Raw genomic sequence first — 12,216 nt, forward strand, 5'->3', positions numbered from 1 at the left:
TGATGGAATAAGTCCCTCAAACTGTAACACAAAACATCCCTTCCATTCCTCCGGTCTTTAAGCTGCCATTTGTCAGGTGTTTGCTCATGGGAACAAGAAAAGTCATTAATGCAGTGTTTTAAAAATTTGTTATTTTTAGTGGATTTAACATTGGATTTTTACATAGGCTTGGATAATTTGCTATAAAAAGAAGTTTTACTATATTGTGACCACTGCTGATTACATATACATACATATACCTACAACACAATGTATATATGTATTATGAAGCAGATATGTCCAAACTGTGACCCACGGGCCACATGCATGCCACATTCTGGGAATGCATCCCAACACATTTGTACATAGATGTTAATGTTATATAACAATAGGAAAAGGTCGGTTGCCTTGTTTTCATCCTGAGTCAAGGATAAAGACAAGCATACATTCTAATAATTGACCCTTAGGGGATTTCATCTTTAAACAAACATCTCTGAGTGTGCTGACAAAACAAAGATGAATAACAAAACACCACGTGGTATGCTCTGATTGCACTGCCATCCTATATGCATTTTTACTAAACAAAACATCAATTGTGAGGCATGAGTTTGTATACATATATGCATGAATTATGTTGCCAACTGCTTCATTTTAAATCCTGGATTATATTGAAATACTTAACTCAAAGCCCATCTTCTTGGCAAGAGGCAATGGCTCACTCTCTTCTCAGTAATACAAAGTGTTCTCTTCCGTTCCACAGCATTTCACACATCTCAGTTAGATTCCTTCTACCCAGAGCCTGTGCTGTCTCTGTATTTATCTGCCCTTCCGGACTGTCCTTTCGTGTTTTGAGTATGAGGAGTGCAGATATCTTCACTTAGTATCTAATTTTATTCTTGGATCACAGTGGTTTCTGTTGTGTAAGACATTCCATTTCTAAGACAAGGGATCCAGCTTTCTTATGATTCTTACATGTTCACCTGAGTTTCTGTCCAATTCCAGAGTTTTTATAGACCATGATGCTATTTGAGAGTAATGAACACTTGCTTATTATGATAGTTTTATCAATCAGATTTCAGCTTGCACAAAGATGTCGCTCATCCCTAGTCGTAGGGCATGTCAGCCACTGTGATTCCAGTGCACTCAGTTGGATGCCATGGTAGTTAGTGCCAAACAGGGAGACTCTTCCTTGACCCATTTACCTTAGTGAAACAAAATCAACATAAATACAGTCACTGTCAATGGGGTTAATTTGGTGAACAAAGTTATTTGAGTTAATCATAAGATTATACTTCTCTGAAAGTAGAAATTTCATTTTTTAATTGCTATATTTTTAGTCATCCAGATCCTGATGGTAAATGTAATCTCTGGAGAAAGCAGCATTAGGACCTTAGCTTACTCTCAGGCTACTGTTTTGCCCATTTATTCCTTCATAGCAAAATGCTAAGAACATTTATCGTGCCAAGAACTGTGGTCTAACTCCACAATGCACGACCCATATACCTCAACAAGGAGGGGCCAATGGGGAGGGGGTAGGTCACGGATGAGCCTAACAATGGTATCAAACTTCCTGTACTTGCAGAAGAGAAAACTAATTTAAAAAAAAAAATTAAAAAAAAAAGACTGTTAGTCAAGGTAACACACACTGTGTGTCATGTTGTGGTACATTCTACTATAATACCCTTCTCTTGTCTACCGTTGTAGTTACTTCTGCATTGTTGTAACAAGGCACTAGAACAAGAGCAGCTGATGGGAAGGAAGTTTTTATTCTGGCTTACAGTCTCGAGGGGAATCTCCACGGTGGCAGTGAAAGTACGGCATGAGCAGTGGGTGGCCACTGCCTCTGCCATCGCAGGTAGAAAACAACAGCAGGAGAGTGAGCCAGATGTCACGGAGAAGCTAAAGGTGACTAACCTCAAGGTCCACCTCCAGCAGCACAAATTCTCAGCCTCCCAAACTGCCAGCAGCTGAGGACCAAGCATTGAGAACACATGAGATTATGGGGGCTATCTGAATCAAATGATCATGTCTATGGAGAACAGCAAAGAGAAAGACACTGATAAATGTCTTGCTACAGATGAATCTCTAGAAAATTTTAGGTAATAAATATGAAGTCTTAGTAGGCAGGTAATACTAAGGTGGATAAATTTATTTTGAATTCAAAAGTCACATCTGAGAATATGAGGAATATAACCTTCTTTCCAATTCCGGGAAGGCTGCGGTGATCTGTAACAAGCACTACATGGATTTCACACAGTAGGGTTAGTGTCAGGTAGCCAGTGGAGTATCTCATCGGCTCTGGTCTATGGCCTCATTCAAATGCTACATAATACAGATGCATGGGATCCCAATGGGAAGGCACAAACTATAGGGCTCATGGTCTTGATGACCTTCCACAGTAAATAATCTCTATGCCATAACAGGGCCCCAGATGGCGTATCATAGAATGGGAACACTTACTGGCTGGAGATCCATGTAATGCAACTGGAGAGCTGAATGATAGCATTTTTTTTTTTTAGGATATCTATGATATAATCGAGTTCCAAATTTTATTCCTCTGGAATGATATATTTTTTTTTAACTTGGCTTTTCTTACTTTTTTTTTTTCAAGGTAGGGTCTCACTCTGGTCCAGGCTGACCTGGAATTAAGTACATAGTCTCAGGGTGGCACTCTCAGCTATCCTCCGACCTCTGCCTCCCAAGTCCTGGGATTAAAGATGTGCACCACCGTGCCCAGCTAAAGGTGTAGCCCAGGCTGGCCTCGAGCTCTGATTCTCTTGCCTCCACCTTTTCAGCAATATCCTACTGGCGTGCACCACCATAACTGTTTATTTTTTTAATTAAATGGAAACTGTGTATGGACTTTGTATGCGTTGGTAAGTTTCCTTCCTCCATGCCCCCACTCAATTGAGGGACCTCCTCAGTGGGATTCGTGGGATTCACCAAGGAGTTGTGGGTTATGAATTATAAAAGCAGTGGTCAGTTATTGGGGTGAGGGGAATGCCTATGGATAATCTCTCCCACCCTGTGGCTCCTACAGTCTTTCTGTGCCCACTTAAACAAAATTCCCTGAGCCTTGGTGGTGTGTTGTAAGTCTACTATCGTGTTGAGCTCTCAGCACTTTCTGGAGTTCTGCTTTGGCACGTCTCGAGTCTCCTTGGTGTCTGTCTCCTTTGCCTGGTGCAGGCTGCCAGGCCTGCTGTGGAAGCAGTGCTTGCTCATGGGGCCGACTTCTCTGAGGTCTGACCTGGGTTCACTGATGTGCCAGTGGTGACTCATCTACTGAAAAGAAGTCAGCCACATCCCTTATCTTGTTGATAGATTTTTCATTGTCCTAGTTTCTTGTTGCCTACTGAAAAAGAAAAATAGATTTTCCAATGGTGAGTGAGATCAGAATAGGTAAAAGCAGATAAGAATCATTAATTTAGAGAGATTTTGATGGATGTAGCTTTTTTTTCTTTTTGGCCAAAAACTGGTGGGAGCTTCTCATTGGAGTCCATAATCTTAGTCTCTAAAGTATTCTAAATCATTTTCCAGTTCTATCTGTTCTAGCTGTGGGTTACTTTGCCCTGAGCAGACCTCTTAGCTAATCAATGAGTCATTGGTTAACCACCTAGGCTGGGTGCCATCATTACACAGATGTAACATCTTGTCAGATTGGTTGCTTTTTTTTTTTTTTTTTTTTTTGTTTTGTTTTGTTTTTTTCGAGGCAGGGTCTCACTCTGGCTCAGGCTGACCTGGAATTCACTATGTAGTCTCAGGGTGGCCTCGAACTCATGGCGATCCTCCTACCTCTGCCTCCCGAGTGCTGGGATTAAAGGCGTGCGCCACCACGCCCGGCTTTGGTTGCTTTTGAATAGAAGTGTCCTCTTGCTTGCTCACAACATTGTTGACCATTTTTTTCCAGCTGCTCATGTAGCATTTTCCAGCCCTATACAGGCTAACCATTTGGGATCTGGATTCCTTCCAGATTCCTGCTGGATCTGTTGATGTTCTGTATTAGCAGCATGTGGGGCCTTAAATTTTGCCTTAGACAGTTATTCAAGTACTTTGAAAGAAGCTTGTTTTGTTTGGGAACCTTGTATGTCTCTCTGGATCACATAAGTAAACTTAAAGACAAGAACCACATGATCATTTTAATAGGTGCAGAGAAGGCCTTTGACAAAACACATCACTTCATGACTGAAACCCTGTGGAGACTAGGCATGGAGGGCTTATATCTCAACACAATAAAGGCTGTATACAAAGAACCTAATGTCCAAATCATACTTAATGGGAAAGACTCAAAGAGTTCCCATTAAGATCAGGAACAAGACAGAAGTGCCCACTCTTACCACTGCTCTTCAACATAGTAATAAAAGTTCTACACCAACCAATAAGACAGTAGAATGATATGAAAGTGTTACAAATTGCAAAGAAAAAAGTCAAATTAGTCCTATATGTTATACATGAGTGACCCAAAGGACTCTACCATAAAACTTCTAAAAATCATGAATTCCTTCAATAAAGTGGCAGGGTACCAAATCAACACACAAAACCAGTAGCCTTCCTGCATACAAAAGACAAATATACTAAGAAAGAAATCAGTGAGGCCACCCTGTTTTCAACACACACACACACACACACACACACACACACACACACACACAGAGAGAGAGAGAGAGAGAGAGAGAGAGAGAGAGAGAGAGAGAGAAGAACCCAAATACCTCAGAATAGCACTAACCAAGAATGTAGAAGACCTATATCCTATATAATAAAAACATACAAACACTCAGAAGGAATTTAAGGAGAACATGAGAAGATGGAAAGACCTTCCATGCTCCTGGATAGATAGAATTAATATTGTGAAAATGGCAATTCTACTATAAGCGATATGCATATTCAATGCAATACCAATAAAAATCCCAGAATCATTCTTCACAGAGATAGAAAAATAATCTCAAAATTCATATGGAATGGCAAAGGTCTCAGATATCCAAAAATATCCTCAGCAAAAGAAACACTATACATAAGCTATATTACAAATATACATAATCTATATTACAAAGACATAGTAACAAAAACAGCAGGGTACTGGTATATAAAAAGACATATAGACCAGTGGAGCTGAATTGAAGACCCAACCCTTAATTCAAGTTACTACAGCTATTTGGTCTTTGACAAAGGCACCAGCAATGTACACTGAAGAAAGGACAACATCTCCAACAAATGGTGTGGGACAAATTGGATAACCACATTTACAAAAATGAGACTAGACCCACTTTTCTTGACTTTTTATCAAGCTGTGCTGATAGCTAATCTCCCCAGGATTACTCAGCTCAGTGTTGATTAAGAATGCATGACAAGTGGATAGGAAAATTCCAGAAATTCATACTCACATCAGGAAAATTATGCATATTTGTTAGAGTGAAAAGATAATATAAAATACAAATGAATTATTCTACTTTGATATCGTTGGTTGTGCATTTGTATGTGTGTCTATGCCTATGGTCCTGATCAGAACAAAGTTTTCATGTTTCAAGACTTCTTATTGTGATTTCTATGATTTCTGAAAACAGTTAGTTGGAAACATGGGAAAGAAACTGAAATATCCATGGCTTGGGTACTGAATTATAAAAGAAGATTTAATAATGATTTATTAATAATTAAGTTCACCATGAATTACTCATCAGGGCTTAATAAGAATAACCCAGTCCCTAGCATTGTAGAAATCAGAAGTTTATCATGCCAAAATACCCTAAATTTTATGCTCTATTTTTTGTCTACACTGTGCCTTCATGATTCAGAGATCATTGTGGAAAGCTTGAAAAGCCTCCAGTTTCACATACCTTTCCATGCCTACTTTTTCCCATTCTTTTATCCAACTATAATTTAATAATATTAAATATCAAAAAATAGACAGCAATACTTACATAATAATAAAGATTTTTTAACAGATATATGCGAATTTGTAAACCCAAATAGCAGATAATGAGTTTTCAGATTAAGGATAGCAACTAGACGTGGCTTCATTTACAAGTGTGGCTTGAGAAGCCCATAACCCATATTTGGTTGGACAGTGTAGAAGAGCCATGCCGGAGGTGAGTGGGTGGATAGGCTGTGGAAAAAGGTATGGCCTGTCTAGTAAGTGAAGCACTCTGCATAAGGGAAGTTGGAAGGATTTATCTCAAATGCCAATGGGCTAGAGGCTTACTGGCTAAGGCACTTGCCTGGGAAGCCAAGGACCCACGTTTGATTCCTCAGAGGACCCACATAAACCAGATACACAAGGTGGCACATCTGGCATTCGCTTGCATGGCTGGAGGCCCTGGCATGCCCGTTCTCTGACTCACTCTCCCTCTTTCTCTCTCTTTCAAATAAAAACATAGATATGTGTTCAAATGCCAGTGAAATAAACAGAGTAGCACCATGAAAATTGTTAAATGATAACCAGAAAATATTGGTGCTAGTAAGTTGGATTCCTCACTTCAGGGACAATTTCAAGAAAGAAATGCATACCTAAGGTTATTGAATTAGGAATGCTGAGAGGAGGAACTCTGTACTCTAAAATACTCAGCATTATATTTATCTGCTCCAGACCACCTTTGGGGTCCCAATGAGAAGCCAGGTGAAAAAATGTGTGCTTCCTACCCTCATGGAGTTTGCATTTGAACATTTCATCTTTCCCAAACTGTAGCTGATCTCTGGGATCCAGGTGTGACAGGTGTATACTAAAGAAAATAGTACATGATGTTTGTCTTCAAGTACCAAGGGGTATGCTGATAATAAAAAAGATTGTATTCAAATTATGTTGTCAATTGAATGAGAATAGTTTGCTTATTGAAGTTACATTTGTAGAGGCTGGGGGATGCCTGCTTTGGTCAGAGTGCTCACTACCTTACCATGAGGGGCTAAAGGGGCCTTCTTCACCAGCCCTAGCATGGTATGTTCCCCGCACCCCTGTCAAATGCTGAGTGTGGCCTCTCACCCCAGTCCTGTGCAAAGAAGACTTGGACAGTCACTGGGGCTCACTGGCCAGCCTGTTTAACTGAAAATAGTAGTACCGAGTTCACAGGATACTTGCATCTGCCCATACACATGCATATACAACACCCACATCACATCACATCACATCACATCACATCACATCACATCACATCACATCACATCACATATATTACAATAAACACACACACACACACACACACACACACACAAACATATGCATTCTTACTCTGTAAAGAAAAATACAGTTTTTCATAAAATCTAGAACATTTTTAAGCATTAATTATTCCAAAGGTCTAATATAGTAACCCAATATGCCCTATTAACCTCTGTATATCCTGCCTATTAACTTTGGGCCACAACTTTATTTTTAAGCTAACAAGCTATAATTTAATATCTAATGACTTAACATATGTAAAATCAAATAGTAAAGGCACTGTGTTTGATGCTTAAATTAAGTGATAGTTTCTTGGTAGTGGCTTAGTTGAAGGCTTGTCTGTTTTGAGAGAAACTGTTCCTCTGATGATTCAGCTTTCTGTGGTCTTCCTGTTGCTTGGAGCCATCTGTGCTGCCCATGCTGGTTCTGAGTCCAAGCCCAGGCTCATGTGAACTTTGCCTTAAATGCCTCCAGATCTGATCAGCATGACACTGGTAGCAGAGCTTGTCCAAAGAGCTCAGATGAAAGCCAAAATCTCTGTTAGCAGGAATGTGTACAAGGATTGAGCAAAATCCCATTCTAGTTGCCATGGAGTCAGCCTTTATCACCCACTCTGACCTGGCAGAACGTCCTTCCAGGACCACAGGCCTCTGCTCTCAGCGTCCATAGTCCAAGCAAGGTGACACTGAAAGCCTCTCCATATTTGGTTATAATTCTCAGGCAGTATAGATGATTCTGTCTTCCTATTTTTCTTCCAATGTCAAGATGTTATTACATTATTAATTTTCTTTTTTAAAAGTTTTTAAAAGTTTAAAACTTCAGAATGGGGAGAGAGGCAGCTACACAATGGCAGGAACTGACTTCAGTAATTCAACTTCAAAAGGCAATATTGTCCAGACAGAAACACAATACCACCCAAGGAATATGAAGTGCTTTAGAAAGAAACCATCCAGCATACATGGAGAACACTCCCTTTAACCACAGCAGAGTACAAATGCTTGTCATGCACAGAACATTGTGTAGAAGTCATATGCTAATTCCTGTGTGGTGTTGGAATCAGGAAATCCTATAAACTCATAGGATTTGAGTGCATGGTCCTCAGATGGTGACCATTTTTGAGATAGCGGCTTGCAATTGGAGATGTTGTGTGGGCAGGCTTAGGGATGTTATATCCAGCTCTCCCTTGCCAGAACATGGCTAACCTCCCTGATGCTGTTTTCCTCCTGCTGTGGCAGATGGTGATGTGCCATCTTTTTCCTGTCATCATGAAGCCTCCCCTTGAGAATGTAAGCCAAGTTGAAAAACAAAACAAAACAAAACAAAAAACATAAAAATAAAAACCTCTTTTCCTTCCATCAGCAATGAGAAGGCAACTGCAACACCATATAAGAAATCACAAATTTGGGCTGGAGAGATGGCTTAGCGGTTAAGCGCTTGCCTGTGAAGCCTAAGGACCCCGGTTCGAGGCTCGGTTCCCCAGGTCCCACGTTAGCCAGATGCACAAGGGGGCGCACGTGTCTGGAGTTCGTTTGCAGAGGCTGGAAGCCCTGGTGCACCCATTCTCTCTCTCTCCCTCTGTCTTTCTCTCTGTGTCTGTCGGTCTCAAATAAATAAATAAAATAAAATAAAATTAAAAAAAAGAAATCACAAATTTCATGTTGATATAATATTAAAAAAAAAACTTTTCTGATGACAACATAATAAAACTAGAGACCAAAAATAGAAGGAAATCTGGAAATATATATGGACAAACTAAACAGCATACTCCTGCCTCAACTGCTTCACCAAGCTGTAATACCATTGCTATTTCCCTTTTCTACTGTGACTATTTCTATGACAATTTTCTTTTATTTACTTGTTAATGTTTTGCCATATGTAGAAATTTAGAGATAGTTTTATAAATCATTTTGATTCTGTACACACACATTCTCAACTATAACACAAAGCCCTCTTGTGTCTGCAAGTCTGTCTCTGAGCCAAATGTAATTTTAGTCAAGTAATTAGTATCAGCAAGAAAAAATTATCTTCTCATTTACGATGAAATATTCATAGTTCTGGGTCCTGAATAGTAAGAAGTATCCTCAAGAATTTAAAAGCTGAATATTAATTTCTTGAATGCTATAATATGGAGCTTCTAACTTGAGAATTTTTGCTGACCTCAACAAAAACATATCCTAATAGAAATCTCAGCCCCAGTGTCAAAAAAGTATGCCTGCATAAGTGGTTTGCAGATAAGTTGAAGGTCAAAGAAACACAGAGGTCTGAAAGAGCAGTGTGAGAGGCTAGGCCTTTTCTTGTTTGGAGAATATAAGGTCGACAGAAACAATCCACCAGTGCACACTAGGGATGTGTGAAATAGGGAAATGCTGAATATTTATTCATGGGAAGTTAAAATTCATGCAGTGTCCTACTTGTGCTAATAGATAAAACTCTACTGAGATCATGATCTTACTTGACTATATATATATTTTTTTCAGTATGGGAAGTCTGCATCTCAGTTCTTTTTAACTTTTAGTAAAAGAAATTGAATTTAACCTCCATTCCTTCATTTTTCCTTTTGAAATGACCACCTTTACAAGATAAATGTGCATGCAACCTAATACCTAGTTGTGTTTCTTATCTTCAAAACCTATACACAAATAATGCTACATAACTTTATCAAAGTAAAACCTTATCTAAAGATAGAACATACATTATTCAAGTCAGTAAACACAGGGTGCATTCTCTGACAGCACAAATCTGTAAAACAACATTTCTGTAAAGTTAGATGCCCTGTGAAAAGACGAAATTTTGTTTATTTCACTGTTTTCTTATAAATCTTCAGTTACTGAAACACAAAACATTTCATTTATTTTATTTTAAATTATTTTATTTATATCTTTGAGAGAGTGAGAAAAGACAGAGAGAATAAGTGTGCCATGATATTCTGCCACTGAAAACAAACTGAAGATTCATGTGCCACTTTGTACATCTGCATTTACATGGATACTTGGTAATTGAACCCAGGCCACATTTATTTTATTTATGAAGTACTGCACATGTTTATTTGAAATAGCCATGTCACAGTAGTCTCCAAAATGATAATGTTATCAAAAAAGAAAAGAAATTAAATGGGGTAAGAAAAAATGTGTCACAATTAGCCTTTAAACTCAACAGCTGTCCAGAGTGTAAATAACAAGACTTTATATGAGAAGAACATTGCTACCCTATTGATTGACCCAATACCTACCACTCCTGGATGCTGGATGGGCATACTACTGCTCTAGGGTATACACAGTGAGAATCTCATGAGTAGTTCATGGATGCAAGAACATCTGGTGGGCAGAAATGTGCACATGATACTAGTTTCAAGGACAAACTTTTTTGGGGTTGAGAGATCCCGAACTCATAGAAGAATGCATACTATACAAGCTGGGGGCACAATGTTAACAGCAAGCACAGGATATAATAGTCTAAAATGTTTTCCCTGTTGCTAACATAACCCTGCTCTACTAGTCACTTTTTCATGGCTGTGGCCAAATTCCTGACCAAGAGCAACTGGTCATGAAGCTTATGGCTTTATGAAGTATATATCGCAGTATTGTCTGGAATGTATGGTAGCAGAAGTAGGTGACCAGAGTGGTTTCAACAGCAAGAAGGAAGGAAAAGATAAATAGGAAATGGAGATGGGCTATAAAACTCCAATGCCCACTCCAATAACCCACTTTCTCCAGCCAAAGTGCAGCTTATAAAGGATCGTAAAGGTCCCATATTCAGCACCACTAGCACAAGAGCAAATGTTCAAATACATGAGCCCATGCAAACCACAACAGGTAGGGTCTCACTCTAGCTCAGGCTGACCTGGAATTCACTATGTAGTCTCAGGCTGGCCTTGAACTCACAGTGATCCTCCTACCTCTGCCTCCTGAGTGCTGGGATTAAAAGCATGAGCCAACACACCCAGCTATAAACACACTTTTTATGAGTGTATGTGAATATAAAAATCAGAATCAAACTCTAGTTCTATTCTTAGGAATACAGGTCCACTTAAAAAACAACAAAAAAAACAAAACAAACAAACAAACAAAAAAAAACAATATCAGCCACTGTCCTGGAAGTTTCCTAGGAGGCCAGATGAACTTGCCAGTAAGGCACATGGCTCCCTCTGTCTTCAGCTCCATAGTGGTGAGATTATAAGTACACACCACCATGCCCAGGATTTGGCATGAGTTACTAGTAGTGAAGAACTCCACATTGTCGGAACATACTTCCAAACAGCACAGTTTAGGGGAAGAAGAGTTTTTATTTCCAGCTTACAGGACCAGGGGAAGTTCCACCAGTGGTGAGGGAAACAGATTTTTTTTACAGCATAGAGAAATAACCAAACAGCAACAAACACCAAAAGCAGAGCTCATGCAGATCTCTCTTCACCTTTGTGGGTGGAATCTGATCTGTCCCAAATACACCTTTGGGCTGGATCCCAGGAATCATCCTCCAGTGACACCTCCTCCAACTAGGCAGTTGGAGACCCAATTTACAAACTTAATAAAACACCTAAGTCTATGGGAAACATACATTCACATTCAAACCACCACAGTACTAGAGGTTAAGCTCAGGTCATAATATTTGTGAGGTAATATCTTTATATACTGATCTATCTTCTCCAGCCCAACAATCCATTTTTATTTAACAAACAAAAAATTTCTAGAAACTCCAATTTCATGTTATCAAAAAATCCTTACAATTTTCTCTTATATTATAAATAATTAACAATTAGCACTTCATATCCAATGTTTCTGGGATATTGGATTACCTCACTATGATCAACAGAATATATACCTTAATTTGCATTATATATGGTACTAGATGGAATTTAAAGGTGATTTAAATTAAACAGGGAACTATACATAGAATGTAGACTCACCTGATGGTATTTAATATTAGGGATGGACAAACACTCCAATTTTGGTATCCATGAAGAGACTGGAACACATTCCTGTGATTATCAAAGAAATACTAAATGTAATTTGTAAAATGATTTGTGGTTTTGAGATTGTTAGGACCCCCACAGTGACCACACAATTTAATGATTTTAAAAATTCACATTTGGCAACCAT

Source organism: Jaculus jaculus, chromosome 19, assembly GCF_020740685.1.
Source record: "Jaculus jaculus isolate mJacJac1 chromosome 19, mJacJac1.mat.Y.cur, whole genome shotgun sequence".
Taxonomy (NCBI): Eukaryota; Metazoa; Chordata; class Mammalia; order Rodentia; family Dipodidae; genus Jaculus; species Jaculus jaculus.